Source organism: Phyllostomus hastatus, unplaced genomic scaffold, assembly GCF_019186645.2.
Source record: "Phyllostomus hastatus isolate PE091 unplaced genomic scaffold, TTU_PhHast_1.1 phas_scaffold_39, whole genome shotgun sequence".
NCBI lineage: Eukaryota > Metazoa > Chordata > Mammalia > Chiroptera > Phyllostomidae > Phyllostomus > Phyllostomus hastatus.
The window spans coordinates 29,242,302-29,257,617 of record NW_025334028.1 but is presented as its reverse complement, the minus strand read 5'-3'; the positions used below and the strand labels follow the sequence as shown (position 1 = coordinate 29,257,617).

The 15,316-nt window shown below is 41.3% G+C and overlaps 1 protein-coding gene across 2 annotated transcripts in view; it reads right to left on the bottom strand.

Moving 5' to 3' along the window:
• Nucleotides 1–15,316, bottom strand: part of SGMS2 (sphingomyelin synthase 2) — an 81,860-nt gene that overhangs the window by 40,347 nt on the left and 26,197 nt on the right. For both annotated transcript variants that reach the window (XM_045820304.1, XM_045820303.1), the window contains exon 2: nucleotides 14,024–14,160. The gene's annotated coding sequence lies outside the window, so the exon portion shown is untranslated. The remainder of the gene's footprint in view (nucleotides 1–14,023; nucleotides 14,161–15,316) is intronic.

Genomic DNA, 15,316 nt, shown 5'->3' with positions numbered 1-15,316 from the left:
GTAGGGCCAGCATTTGGTACTTTGGTAGTTCCTGACTTGGTACATCATTCTACCACTCTATTGGGCAAGCATCTACACAAGACCATGCAGCTTCAGGACGGATTCTTACCTCAAAGAAAAAGGAATGGGGTAGGACGCCCCTGCTGAGTCAGAAGAACCAACCTTGGAGATCAGTGGTTTTGCGTGGCCAGACTGTCCCTGCTGCTGCTTCCGGATACACAGTAAAAATGTTCCGGGTCAACTGGGAAGACATGCCCTTCACTTTACAGCTCTGACTTCCAGTCTGGGCAACTAAACTCCCCCAACTTTTCCACTGTGTTCACTTTCAGATATGGGGGGACAGAAATGCTCCAGAGAAGCAGAACAAGGCCAGGGCTAGTTTGACGTGAGGGGATAAGGGAAGGGCCACACGCATTACCTGCGCTGTGACCTACATTGAGAAGAGGCCTGCTACAAGGCAGCGTCTGGGGGAGACCACGCGGACATGTCTCCAGGCCCCCATCTTACTTCCACTAGTCAAGTTCTGCTTTGCTTTCAATTTTGGAGGGTTACCCAAAATCTCAGCTGAAATTTGGGTTCCATGGCCAAAAAGTTTAAGGACTAAGGACCTCAATGTAAGGCCCTGGATCAGAAGTCAACAGGCTGGAATCCTCATCTACATTTGGCCACAAAGAGGCCGTGACTAATCCTGGGCAGGTAATTTAGCAACCTTAGGCTTCAGTGTTCTCACTAATACACCCTTGCTATTTTATGGATTTCTAATACATTTTGCCATATTAAGACACATACAGGGTGGGTTAAAAGTAGGTTTATAGTTAGAGTATATGAAGCACAGAGTCTATTTTTATCTTATTTATTAACTATTATATTATTTTCCATATAAACAACTATAAACCTACTTTTGCCCCACCTTGTACACACATATCATTCTATGAAAAGAAAGCAAAGACATGTTAGTGATCTCACCGAAGAGAATTAAAGAAGGCAAACAAAAAGTCCCACTTCTCACAGAAAGAGAAGGCGTAGGGTCAGGCAACACTGATGAACACCAACCATGGGGCACTCTAGGTGTTTCCTTGTGATGCTCAAACCACCGCCATGAGATTGGTCCTGTGATGTGAGAAGTCGAGGCCCCCAAAGATGAAAATGTTTGGTATTTTAATTTAGCTTGATGTAGAGAACTGATGGGTAACAGCTCCACATAGGTTTATTAAGACCCAGGTTCTAACCCTGACTCTTGTCACTTGATGAAAATTACAGCAATTTCTGAAACATCAGCTGTACACTGCACTGTGTGCCCACCACCCGAAGTCAGGTCTTCTTCCATCACCGTGTATGTACCAGAATTGTACACTTGAACTCTATAATCTTATTAACCATTGTCACCCCAATAAATTTAATTTAAAAAGAAAAGGAAAAGATAAAGCAGGCTCCTTGGACCTCAGTTTCTTCTGCCCTACCTTTGTCACAATTCTCAAGGGTCTATGTTAAATGACTGGTCATTAGCATATTATAACTATTAAAAACATGGTTTATCTTTTTTCTTTATTTCTCATGGTCAGAAATCACAATGTCAGAATAGGCCACATGAAAAAGGAAATAAATTCATGGAAGATTCGCCCATTAGGTTCCATTCACTATTTAGGCATTTGAATGGAGTAAGGAGACTATTGTGTGGGATCTGATGTGAACACCCTTTCCCACCAGGGCTGAACCAGTTCAATTACATCTTCATGAAGAGCTCCAGATCTCAGGCTTATTAGAAGGGGAAAAAGGGTGTTAAAACGAAATAGTAATTTCCTAAGGTTGAAGGTGAAAGGTCCTATATTCTAGAACCTAGGCCACAGAGATGGCTAAGTAGATGCAAGGTAAATAACAGGAAGTTATTAGGTGAGTTCAGAGGTCAACACCAAAGGACATAAAAGAATAAAGTATTACACTTAATTATACCAATAGACCATTATATGAATACAGATTCAAAATCAGGAAATAATGTAGTATAAGCTATATTTAAAATACTTGGTGTTTAAAAAAGGTTTTTTTCTGAAATATTTAAAATTAAGAAATAAAAATGTCCCAAATAATCTGAAATTGAGTATCTTGATTTAAAAAGTTAATTAATCCATTTTGCTAGTATTAATGTTTAAAACAAACAATTTATACTATCAAACAAGAATACACTTCTCTGGTAATGGATGAGCAATCCTACACATGATATTTTTTTCTGGGTAACAGGCTATTCCATTTTTAACCCAGACATGATAAAAAAATTTTTGAAAGCAGCTGATCATGTTAGAACTCTGAAGCATTATTTTATGGCTTCTTATGTTTTTGAATATATAAGTTGTTTGTTCACTACGAATGATTAAACAGTTTTCCATTAAGTATAATAAAGATTTCCAATGAAAGACTGAGAATTTAAATGAATGGGGAAATGCTAGCTTCTTTATAAAACAAACCGAACTTAAAAGCATTTCTCCTAAATTGGTATTCTAAACTCACAGAAAGTTATTCAAGCTAGAAGACTGCATTTAAAACATGGAGTCTACCATCAATGCCAAATCTGGAGAAGCACTATATATGTGGCTTCAAGGAATGTCAGAAAATTTTAGAGTTAAACAGGTTTTCCTCTTACTTTTTTACAGAGACCCAAAAGTTAACCATAACTCATTAGGCTATTATTTTGGCAATAAAGAAATCTTCACAGTTACTCAATAAAATGGTCATGTACTTATTTTATAGCATTGACCAGGGCTTTTAAACATTTTTAAATTAACACTGAAAACCTTTGGAGAGGTTCCTTAAATGATGCTATAATCATAATTACTATAATTGCAGTCCTCAAAATCATAAAAGAAGAGATAAATCATTAGAAAGTTCTTACCTATCTTTGGGTCTTCCTTCATTCCTTCACAGTTCTGCCCCCAGCACTGAGGGAGTAGTGTGGAGGGTGGAGGGCATAACACTTCCCCAGAGCTTACGATAACAGATGGGTGCTTCCCTGATATTAACATGTTAATATGCACAATCACTTTATGAGGTAGGTGCCCTGATCACCGCCATTTGAGGTATGAGGAAGTGAAACCTAGAAATGCAGATCCAGAGTTTGTGTTCTTGGCCACTATGTTATGTTGTGATTTTTCCGAGGTCTTGGTCTATTTTTACAATTAGAGACGTACTATTTTTCCCTCTAAGGGCTATGAATTAATTTCCCTTCCCTGTGAGTCATTCTGGGGAGAGATTCCCCCATCCAATTTCCTCCCCAGAGTTTCAATGCAGATTATAGTCTGTGTATGCCCTGCGATGTAACTTCCTCCCAAGTATTAGCCAGCCCTACCTTCTAACATATGGTCACCAGCTCAGACTCATCTGATGCCTCCAGTGCCCGTGTGAATCTTTATCCCACTCTCCAGTGACTTATAAGAGGGGCATTTCCTGGGAACACTGCAGATGGACATTGCACTGTAGTGAGCTGTTTAGAGTCTGAATCACTTCTGTTGCCTAGAAACCTATTTGTGTTTGGCAGGAGGAAGGTGACTCAGGCACAGGTACAGTCAGATGTAAAGCAGACATGTGCTAAGCACGACCTCCTCTGAGCACTAGACTGTTGCTTTCATGCTTAACCTTGACAGCTTCTTTCCCATGTTCTTTTTAAGTCACAGAAATTCAAAAGGCCCTATACTGAGCGTGGAATGGACAGATCCCTTTCAGCTGAAATATATGCTACATTATTTTACTTACTGAACTCTGAAGAAAAGCTTTAAGACAAAAGATAATTACATGAATCTTATATACATAGGGAATTAAAATTATATGGTGTCATAGAAGTAACCTGCCATCCCCATAAGAATTAGTTCTCTTTCACAAATTCAGTTAATGTAACATATTCTTAAACAGCACTGAGTCACTACTTCTGACCTCATATTCCAAAAAGGACTTTTTCCAGGCAACTAGAGGGTTGATTCATTTAGTAGGCAACATTCAGGCCAAAAAACCTGTTATATCTTTCTCTGTCTCTCTTTTTAAATTTTTTTTCAGGGTGGGGGGGGAATAACAAAAAAGAATTCATGACCACATATAAGTAGCTTCAGAATTGAGGGGGTTCATCCTCAAATACCATAATAAATATAAACATGTCACAGTAGGCCTAAGGTCATTTTGCTGACTTTTATCTTCAAATTTAAGTTAGCACACATGCCTAAGTCACTCTAGAAGCCAACAATCTAAATAGAATAAAACACGCTAGAGTAAAAGAATGGTTTGCCTTCATAATAAATTCTCTACCAGTTATTGCTATTCCTCTTACATTTTGGGGCACCACCACTATTTTTCTTAGTCATTTCTATGCATTAAGTATTCAAAGGAGGAAAACTGCTTTAAACAAAAGCAAACACATACACACCAGATAACTGAAGTTTTCTCTTTGTCCTTGTTTTTATCCATGCCTGCTAAAGACACAGAAAGCAAGACCTAAGAGTGTGCCTAAATGTTACCTTACCTTTATAGGAAAGTCCTGAATCCTAAGATTAGGTAATGCTTACAGAGTGAAGGATACAAAGTAACTTAGAAGATTTTTTCCTTACCTTTACCAAATAATATTCATCCGAACACAAGGGTTCCGGTATGCCTGACATCTATTCAGTACTATTAAAGGTCTGACAGATGGAGGCTTCCAGCCAAGATGGTGGACGGAGTAGGTGAATGCTGTACTCACCTCTTCCCACAACCACATCAAAAGTACAGAATAGCCATCATTGAGAACAACCTCAAGTCTAACTAAACAGAAATCCTGTAACTAAGGACACACAGAACAACCACATGGAGATTAGTAGCAGGGGCACTGGTAGGAGGGGCAGAGATACAGAATAGGCTGGTCCCATACCCATGTGTGGAAGTTAAAATTATCAGGAGGGATGTCTTAGCTGCGGAGGTACCCCCAGAGAAGCAAGGGGTCCCAGCCCTTTACTAGACTCCCTAGCCCAGGATCCACTGCTGGAAAGAGAAGTCCCCAAAACTTCTACCTGTGAAAACCAATAGAGATTGTGGTTTACTGAGACGGAAACCTTCTGGAGTCCCAGGTGTTCCTCTTAAAGGGCCCATGCCTAGACTTACTTTCTCTGAGCTCCAGAACTGGGACAGCAGCTCCAAAGGCTCCAGGGACAAACACAGAGGAACTGAATCATTTGGTTTTGGGGTGAGGGCTGGAGAGGCAGCTTTCTTCCAAACAGAAGTACTGGCAGAGGCCATTGTTCCTTTGCTGAGCCCTCTCCCCACAAAGCCAGCAGACAGGCACCATATCTGAGTCTCCAACCTGGCTAACACTGTTCACCCCACACCAGTGATTCCTTGAGATCCCACCCCACTCAACTTGTGGACCTACCCAAAGCATTTCCAGTGGTTTTTCCATACAAATGGCCTGTCTTGGCCCACTAGGAAACATAAAAATGGAAGTAGAAACAAAAAAAAAAAACAGTGAAAAAAATAAAAGCTACAATAACTGAAATGAAGACTACATTACAGGGAATCAATAGTAGAACAGATGAAGCAGAGGATCCAATCAGTGATTTGGAAGATAAGGAAGTAGAAAACACCCAATAAGAAAGCAAAAAGAAAAAAAGAATCCAAAAAATGAGGATACTATAAGGAGTTTCTGGGATGATTTCAAGTGTAACAACATTTGCATCATGATGGTGTCAGAAGGAGGAGAGCAATAAATTAAAAATCTACTTGAAAAAATAATGATGGAAAACTTCCCTAACCTGCTGAAGGAAATAGACATACATGTCCTAGAAGCACAGAGAATCCTAAAGAAGATACACCCAAGGAGGCTCATACTAAGACACATCATAGTTAAAATACCACAGGTTAAAAACAAATATAAAATATTAAAAGTAACAAGAACAAAGCAGTTAGTTTCCTACTAGGGAGCTCTCCTAAGACTGTCAGCTGATTTCTCAGTAGAATCTTTGCAGGCAAGAAGGGATTGGCAAGATATACTCAAAGTGGTGAAAAGCAAGGACCTACAACCAGTATTACTCCACCCAGCAAAGATATCATTTAAAATCAAGGAAAAAAGTCTTCCCAGACAAGAAGATGCTAAAGGAGCTCCTTACCACCAAACCAGTATTATAAGAAATGTTAAAGGATCTTCTTTAGAAGAAAAAAATAAAGTTAAAAATATGAAGTCCTGGCTGGTGTGACTCAGTGTATTGAACGCCAGCCTGTAGACTGAAAGGTTTCTTGTTCAATTCCCAGTCAGAGCACATACCTGGGCTGCAGGCCACGTCCCTAGTTGGGGGCATGAGAGAGGCAACCAATCACTGTTTCACTTGCACATCATGTTTCTCCCCCTCTTTTTCTCCCTCCTTTCCCCTATCTCTAACAAAAGAAACAAATGAAATCTTTTAAAAAATATGAATAGTAAAGTGGCAATAAATATATACTATTAACAATTACTTTAAATGCAAATGGAATAAGTGCTCTAATCAAGACACACCATGGCCGAATGAAAAACAAAACAAGACCCTTACTTGTACTGTCTACAACAGACTCACTTCAGATTGAAAGACACACAGAGACTGAAATTAAAGGAATGGAAAATGATATTTCAAGAAAATGGAAATAAAAACAAAAAAGCCAGGCAGTAGCACTTATATGAGACAAAATAGGCTTTTGAACAAAGGCTCTGTAACAAGGGACAAAGAAGGAACCGGCAATTCTGCTTCTGGCTCTTCCTCTAAAGAAACCCAAAACACTAAATCAAAAAGACATATGTATCAATATATTCATTGCAGCATTATTTATAATAGCCAAGATATTAAAGCAATCTATGTGCCCATCAATAGATGAATGGATAAAGATAAACTGGTACACATATACAATGGAGTATGACCCAGCCATAACAAAGATCAAATTCCCACAACACGAGTGGACCTAGAGGGCATTATGCTAAATGAAATAAGTCAGATAGAGAAAGACAAATAACATATGATTTCATTTACATGTGGAATCTAAAAGGAAATTAATGAACAAACAAAACTGGAACAGACTTGTAGATACAGAGAGCAAACCAATGGTTGCCAGAGGGGAGGAGGGTTGGGGGATGGATGAAAAAGGAGAAGGGATTAAGAAGTACAAATTGGAAGTCACAAAATAGTCATGGGGATGTAAAGTACGGCACAGGGAACATAGTCACTGATATTGTGATAACAATGTTTGGTGTCAGATGGGTATGTGATTTATCAGGGTGATCAAGCTGTAAGTTATATATATGTCTAATCACTATGTTGTACACCTAATAAAATATTATATGTTGAGTATAATTGAAAAATAAATATTTTTAAAAAAGCCTAATAGATGATATAAATTTTACTTTGTATTTGATAGCTATTAAAAGGGTATGTAGATAAGTTTACTTATCAAATATTTTCATCTTAAACATGTTAAAATGATCATCTTCAAAATATATATTTTTGAAAGGCATGCTAGTTCGGGGGGGGAAATCTTTTCATGTGTAGAGTTCCTGAAATCCACCAAACTCTGTAATAGCTTTAAGAAAGGTGTATTCTCATTGTTTAGAACTGGTTTATCGTTGATCACTATTACTACTGGCAAGCAATATGGGGGTCAATTTTCCTCCAAAACATTTTAGAGTACTTAATCCTGTCCAAAGACAGTTCTCCCAGGTTGGGGCTCGCACAGGACAAGCAGACCTGCTTCAGCCTCATGGAATGCTTGGCCTCGCGGATGTGGCTGGGGTACAAAGCTTCTTCTTCAAATTTCCAAAATGGAGTTTAGTCTTGGGAAATGAAACTGTCAGCAGAAAGCTTAGGATTCAAGTTCATGAATCTGTTGCTGACAACCTGTTTAATGTAAGCTTCAGCAATAAAAGAATGCCTGTCCCCACACTACAACTAAAGCTTCCTGATACTTACATGGGAGCAAAGCCTCATCTGTGATGGCCAGCGGTTTCCTGCCTTTGTGTACTCTGAGTGCTAAACTACCATTAATTCTGTCTCTTCTTCTGAGACCTTACTCAACCTTCATTTAGGTATCTGCACATCTGTCATGGCCAGGTGAACCAGACAGACCTCACCCCTGCCTTTGCAGAGCTTGAAGATTAGCTGGGGGAATAGCTGTAACACAAGGAAAAAGTGTCTGGGTAATTAGAAGTCGATGGCTTTATGGAAACCCACTGTCAAGGCACACTCCCCAGTCCCAGAAGCCTTCCTGGAAGAAAGAGACTCTCGATTCACATCTGCAGGGTAAAGTGGGGTTGGGCAAGTTGGGTGGGGTTATTAAGGCAGAAGGAATAGTATGTAAGCACCAGTAACCATGTGACCCTGGAAACCAGATTGGCTTAAGAACTCAGCCTCTGAAGAAAGATGAGCTGAATTCAAATTCTAGTTCTGCCTCGTGCTAGCCAATCATTTAACTTTAGGCAAGTCAGTTAAACCTTCTGTGTCTTAAACTGGAGTTAATAGTAGCAACCTCATAGAGTTGCTATGAAAAATTAAATAAGGTATGTATGTAAAGCACAGAGGCTGCCACAATGGCAACCTTAGTTATTCTCAAAACAAAAAAAAAATATATACCAGTCAACTGTGAGCATGGAGAACACCACTGTGGTCTATGTTTAACATTTTAAACCACATAAATATGAACGTTTCCCATTAGACACCATCTAATTCTTCAGCAAAAGCAGCTTAAACAAACTAATCTTTATGTTTAACACATTCGTCAGTTTTCTATTCGAGTATTTACAAATTTCAAATGAGATGCTAATACAAAATTATATGAAATAAAACTTCATTTCAAAATCTTTGGGCCTTATGTCCCATCTAGACAAAGGCTTGCCATCCAGAGCGAGGTTTCTGGGATCACTGATTTGTGAGTGAGCTTTAGCATCAGAGCACAGTTAGACATCAGGCTGCCTAACTAAAATCCAGTGGCTGTTGTTGGGAACCGCCCTGCCTGGTTTCAGGAGCTGTAACCCCCCCTATGGCTAAGGCTGAGGGAGTGGCCTTTAGACCATAAACCACTAAGGAGACAAAGCTTATCTCCCTGGCAGGGGCACCTCCTTTGCCTCTTTTACTTCATCCTGCCTGGCCCCCAGTACTTGATTGGTTAGCCAATGAGGGTAGGATTCCTCAAGGGGGGAACGACCTAACACAGGCATGATCACTGGGAGGCCCTAGTGAAGGACTTGGGGGCTATAGAAAAGGGGAGATGGACCCTCGTCCCTTGGCTTTGACATAGTCTGAGTCCTCATTCTGTCTTTGAGAAGTCTAATCTCTTGGCTGCCTTACTTCCCCTGCCTGACTTAAGCCTGAAACAATGCTGGTGGTGGGTGCAGCCCTGTGCTTGAAAGGGCAGGTTCCCTAGGGCGATCAGGCCTAAGAAAGAATATGTAAAATCCTGTGAAACCTGTTTTGTTTAGGACGCTCTCAATTAAATGATAAGGGTCCAAGCAGGAAGTGAGTTTGTTCCCCAAAGTTTATGGCCATTTAGCTATCTGACCCTGACTCAAAATAGGCCCTCAGAGTTCTTTGTACGTTATCTATTGTTTGATCCTTACTGCCTGATAATGATTAATTCCTATGCAAACTGAATCCAATACAAGCCTCTCAAGGCAAGGGTCTGGGCGTCTCCTCTTGCGAGGGTGGCCCAGGTGCTCAGAAGCTTGCTCTCCCTGTGAGAGAGAAGTTGAGCGGTCCCTTTTCCTCCACAGGACTCGGTAGTCTGTGTGAATTTATTTCGTCTCATCCATAATGCCACGGATACTGTGGGCTGGTGTCCGTGTCAGCTGTGAAATCAAAGGAATTTGAACGAACCATTTAGCTAATAACCAAATTATAGAAAATTAAAGCCAGAAACTTTTAAGCCTAAATAAGGACATTGGGAGGACCCAAGGGCCAGTTGTGGATTCGTCACTAAACCTAAAACCATTCAGTGCCTGGCAGCATTCTTGTTGCCTCCGTTTGTGGATATAAATATTAAGCCCTGTTCAGAAATCTCACAGATTACACATTTTACAACAGAACACAGACTACAAGTCAAGATATAATACCAAAGGTCAATTAATTGCATGCAAAAAATATGTGTGTCATTCACCACTAATACTGCAGACAGACAGAGTATTAAAATCTTTGCAAAGCTGATTGTGTCCAAGTTTCCAAGACCACTTCCAGTTCAGTGATTCACTAGGAGGACTCACAGGACCTAGCATACAGTTTCTTCACCACTATGATTTGTTACAACAAATCGATACACAGTAAAATCAGCCAAGGAAAAGGGCACATGGGACAAATTCTGCAGGTGACCAGCAGTGAGTTTTCAAGGGTCCTTTCCCAGGGGTGTCACACAGGTTAGACTCAGCTCCCTAACAATGAGTGTGACAACACCTGTGAGATGCTGTCTGCCAGGGAAACTCATCAGTGACTCAGTGCCTGGGGTGTTCATTGGGGTTGCTCACACAGACACTTGCTGCCGGGCATGTCCCCAAAATTCCTCCCAGAATGCAAGCAGGTGTTCCCCATACACCATGATGATTTGCACAGACAGTTCAGGCACAGTGACATCGTGATGGAAACCCTCCTCAAAGCCAAATTCCCAGAGGCCAGCCGAGGCCAACCCTACAAGCGGGCCTGTGTAAGGACGGCAGTCTAGGCCTGCTGTGGTAACTCACTTGTACACTGTTCTATTTCAGTCAGCTGCAGCACCAAACTACGGGAGAAAGGACTTACTCTTAGCAGGTCACCTAAGTCCATCACGAGCCTGAGAGGCACTTTTATCCTGTAGGTTTTCAGTATTTAAAATGTAGCACTTTTAACTTGAACAAGGATTATTTAAATTACATAAGAGAAGACTTAGGATGGCCTTTAATAGTCACCTTATATAATAAAAACAGGTGAATTCTAGTCCTATTTAGCTTTCTGAGCATTTTATTCTTTTGGAAAAAATACACTGAAAGTTCTGAACAAATAATACTCCTACACTGAAACTATCCTGAGACATCATTTAGCCCACCAAATGAGCAAAAATTCCAGACCCTGGTGACAGTTCATCTCACAAGTTCCTAGCAGTGGTACGAATAAGAAAAACCCTCTCTGGGAGGCAATTTGACAATATTTACCAAAATTATACACACACTTTATGATCAGCAATTCTACTTTTCCAACTGTATAAACTGGCAGATACCATTTGCATACATGGTATCATTGCACACATGCAGAATAACCTATGCACCGTCATTTACTGCAGCATTGCTTAAGAGCAAGGATTGGCTGCAACCCAAGTGTCAATAGGTCACTATTTAAATTGTGGTACATCCATAAAATGAACTACTCTGCAACCATTGAGGAAAAATAAAAAAGAACAAGGAAGCTCACTTGGTACTGATGTGTTAAAACCTCCTACATACACTATGAGAAAAACATGTATTACAGAGAAGTATACTTTGTTATCTTCATGAAGGGGGCAAAGAGGAGCTCACATTCATAGCTGCTTGTCTGTGCACAGAGAAACAGGAATGATGCCTTAGACTCTGACAATGAGGCTGGGAGGGGATGTTGGAGGCAGACTTTGGGCAGAATCTGTAAACCTCAAAAAAATGTACTAAAATGGTATACTTGAAAAGTAACTCCTCTTTCTTTTCTAAGCCCCAGTTACATCAACCTGGCATCTTTCTGTTTGTTTGTTGTTTTAATAACCTTCTATATTTTTGCAATGATTAAACTAGAACATGAGGTTATTTTCTAAATCAGGTTCCAATAACCTTTTCATCTTGTGCCTGGCTGTCGTCTTCAAGGGGTTTTCCCCAAGACACCTGAGTGTGAGCCAAGTTCTCTGTACCTCCCTCCTCCCGTTTGTTTGCTGAAGACATATGGGAGTTTTTTTTAAAAGCTCCATGAAAGCAAGGATTTTGTTTTGCTCACTGCCCTCTTTGCAAGACCGAAAAAAAGTGTTCAACACAGACAAACTTTTCAGTATTTGTTGAATAAATGAAATCTTTTCTTTTCCTGGCTTCAATGGGAAAGACAACCAGGAAAAGGGAGAGATACCATTGGGGTCAAACATTTAGAAGTAGTTGTCATTCCTGGTATTGTAACAGAGGGGTCTGGTCAGATTGCTGAGGAGCAGGAGAACCCCCATGAGGCAGAGAGGCTGCACTTCCCCAGAGAAGGGAAGGGTTGCAGGACACCCCAAGGCAGCAGATTGAAGCAGCAGCTGGTAAAAGAACCTGCGTTCACTGAGAAGGGACGGACCCTTGAGAGGGGCTGGGAAGTGCAGAAGGCAGCCGGACACTGAAACCAGAGCTAGGGCTTGATAGGCTTCCATATCCCCGGGGAAAAGTAAACAACTAACGCAGCTCATGACACAGTTTGCACAGAACCTGCACAGGGATGAATAGATCACAACACACATGTAACAAGGTGGCCCCCTGCCTTGGGCAGCTAGAAGGCCCTCCTACCTGCTTCCAGATCATGGGGGGGGGGGGGGGGCAAGAACAGTGTGGAGCTGATGTGCATGGTGGACATTAGCCCGAACTGGCTAACAAACTGGACACTCCCACAGAGCGTGGGACTTGGGGGTGAAAGATTTAAAATGGAGCACATATGAAAGCTTGCTTTCTTTCTTTCCTCCTCGCTAGTCCAGTCGGGGTTTGGGGGCCATAGTGTTCCAGGCCAGCAGGCACCGCAGACCAAGAGAGGTACCTGAAGGCAGGCTGTGACCAGGAACCAGCCAGACTCCACCCTGTGCACAAAGCGGTGGCAGCAGCTGCTATTGCACGGCCCTGCCCGAGCAGGCACACACAGACTAAAGAGAGGTGCCTGAAGCCAGGCTGTGACCAGGAGCCAGGCTGCCTGGATAATCATGCTGCAGCCACCTGCATATCCCAAAGGACAGTATTTTTAATGGGAGAAGGGATTCCAGGCGCATCCTTGAACAGAGCTGGTAAGAGGTGGAGGAGTTATCTGCCTTTGGGTGTTTGAAAGGGAATAGGCTTTGAGGCAAACCTGTTATTCTTCTAAATTGTATAGCCTTTAAATAAACAACTCCTTTCCTTTTCCACCAAACTTCTGCCTCTGGAATCCATGGGCAGCGGGCAGCAGAACCCCGTGTGGCTGTGCAGTAGCAGTGTCAGCCCAATACAGGCACTAGAAGCCCAGGAACATTCCTAGAATTATTTTGAATTTTACAGAAAACAAATAACCCTACAGAATGCTATGCTGAATAGTGACTCAAATACTCATAAAAACTTATTTTTAATTAAGTTGGGATTACATGGCCCTGGGGTCCATCTTACAGCTGAAGTCTTTTTAGGCAAACACCACACTAACAAGTAATGATGAGAAAGAACAGCTGTGATAAGAGTCAAATGAGCCCCAGTCATAAAGTGCTCATATATGTAGAAAAAAAAGAGAAAACATTTTGTATTAAAAATGCAACTGCTATCTTTATTTTCAAGAATAAAATTATCACTGAAATTAGATTCAAATTAGTACAGACAGTGAATTGACTTGCACAATGTCAATCACAAAAGAGAAAACCTCCTTCCTCTTCATGGGGACAGAATAGGTGTAACTACCACACCGCTTTAACCTTGGTTTAAATAACTGCAAAGCAGAATAACATTGCTAATAATAATTGTAGTAACATTGCCAAATAGGGGCAGAGCTGACTGATGTTTCTTTGAAGATTTTTGGTGCCATAAAACTTTCCTAGTGCGTCATTGACATAGTTACTGAGGGCTGTCTCTTAGCAGAAACGGAAGGAGGTTCATTGTTTTGATGTTACCACTCTTTCTCTCGCTGGCATTTAAGGCAACAATCCAGCAAGTGAGGAAGCATCCTCTCACCTGAAACAGCTTGAAATCTAACCCTTTTCTGATAGTAAAATTGAAATTCTCATTGCTGACGCATTTATGGAATGAATGTCTTAACAGGAAAGAGAAGCCAGCAGAGAAGTTGCAGGACAACTGGGAGGCAGCCAGTCTTCTGTTGATGGAAATTATACTTACGATATAGCGCCAGGAGATACCAGACCTACTGTATGCAGGTGGTGCCCAGCAATCTCACGCTGGTCCTCACAGCAGTCAACAACCCCAGTCTCGCAGCCGATCCTTTCTGCAGAGCGGTGCAGGGCACAGGACGACAGCTGTAAACGGTGGAGGAAGTGAGAGGTTAAATAAGTTGATACTTTCTTGTAATGTTTTGTTGGTTTCCGGGGGTGGAGGTGAAATCAGGAGCTATCCGATACTGTCCCCAGGAAAACACTAGCTCTAACAGGTACCAGCATCTCAGGAGCAGGAAAGCAACTGGGCCCTTCATTTATGGGTATTTCCTTAATACAGGACAGGCCCTGCTCACAGGCAGAGCAGACTCCCTTCCCTCATGACACCCACATTCTCACAGAGGAACAAACTATGGTAACAGGTTAACAAAAAATTGTGATCAAGTCTCCTAGAGAAGTCAGTGAACATCAGAGCAAAGCTAATGTGGCTGAATTAGAGCAATCAGTGCCGGAGTCTGCCTGAGGAAATGCTATTTTCGTTTGGATAGTAACTGATGTGGGTGGGAGTAAACGTATAAACTGCCATAGTCCAGAGGTCTCCTGTTCATGGAACCACAGTGTAAATATCCTATGGACACACCCTGAGATCAACGAGGCGACTGCAGTCTCTCTCTCTCTCTCTCTCTCTCTCTCTCTCTCTCTCTCTCTCTCTCTCACACACACACACACACACACACACTCACACACACAGTAGTTGATCTGTGTGTCTTTTAACTGCCTAACAACCCATTTAACAATCACGGGACATACACCTGTCTGCAACCAGAATTTGACTTTCAGTTGAGATGCCACTTTCACCAGAAATATTCAGCTGTTGGAAGAGGCTCAAGAATGAATGTGCCATTTGTAGGTACAGACCCAAGAAAAATGAAGACATGAGTCCACACAAAAACTTGTATCAAAATGTTCACTGCAGCATTATTCACAATAGCCAAAAAGCGGAAACAATCCAAATGCACATTGACTGATGAATGGATAAACAAAATGTGGCGTATCTATAAATAAAAAATATTTGGCAATAAAAAGGAGTAAAGTGGTGATGCGCGCTTCAACATAAACAACCCCTGACAACATTATGCTAAAAGAAGGAAGCCAGTTTCAGAAGAGCACATGTTGTATGACTCCATGTATGTGACATGTGCAGACAGGCAAATCCACAGAGACAGAAAGTAGGTTAGTGGTTACCAGGGCGGGGGGGTAGAGGCAAACAGGGAGTGAATGGCAATGGGTTTCTTTTTGA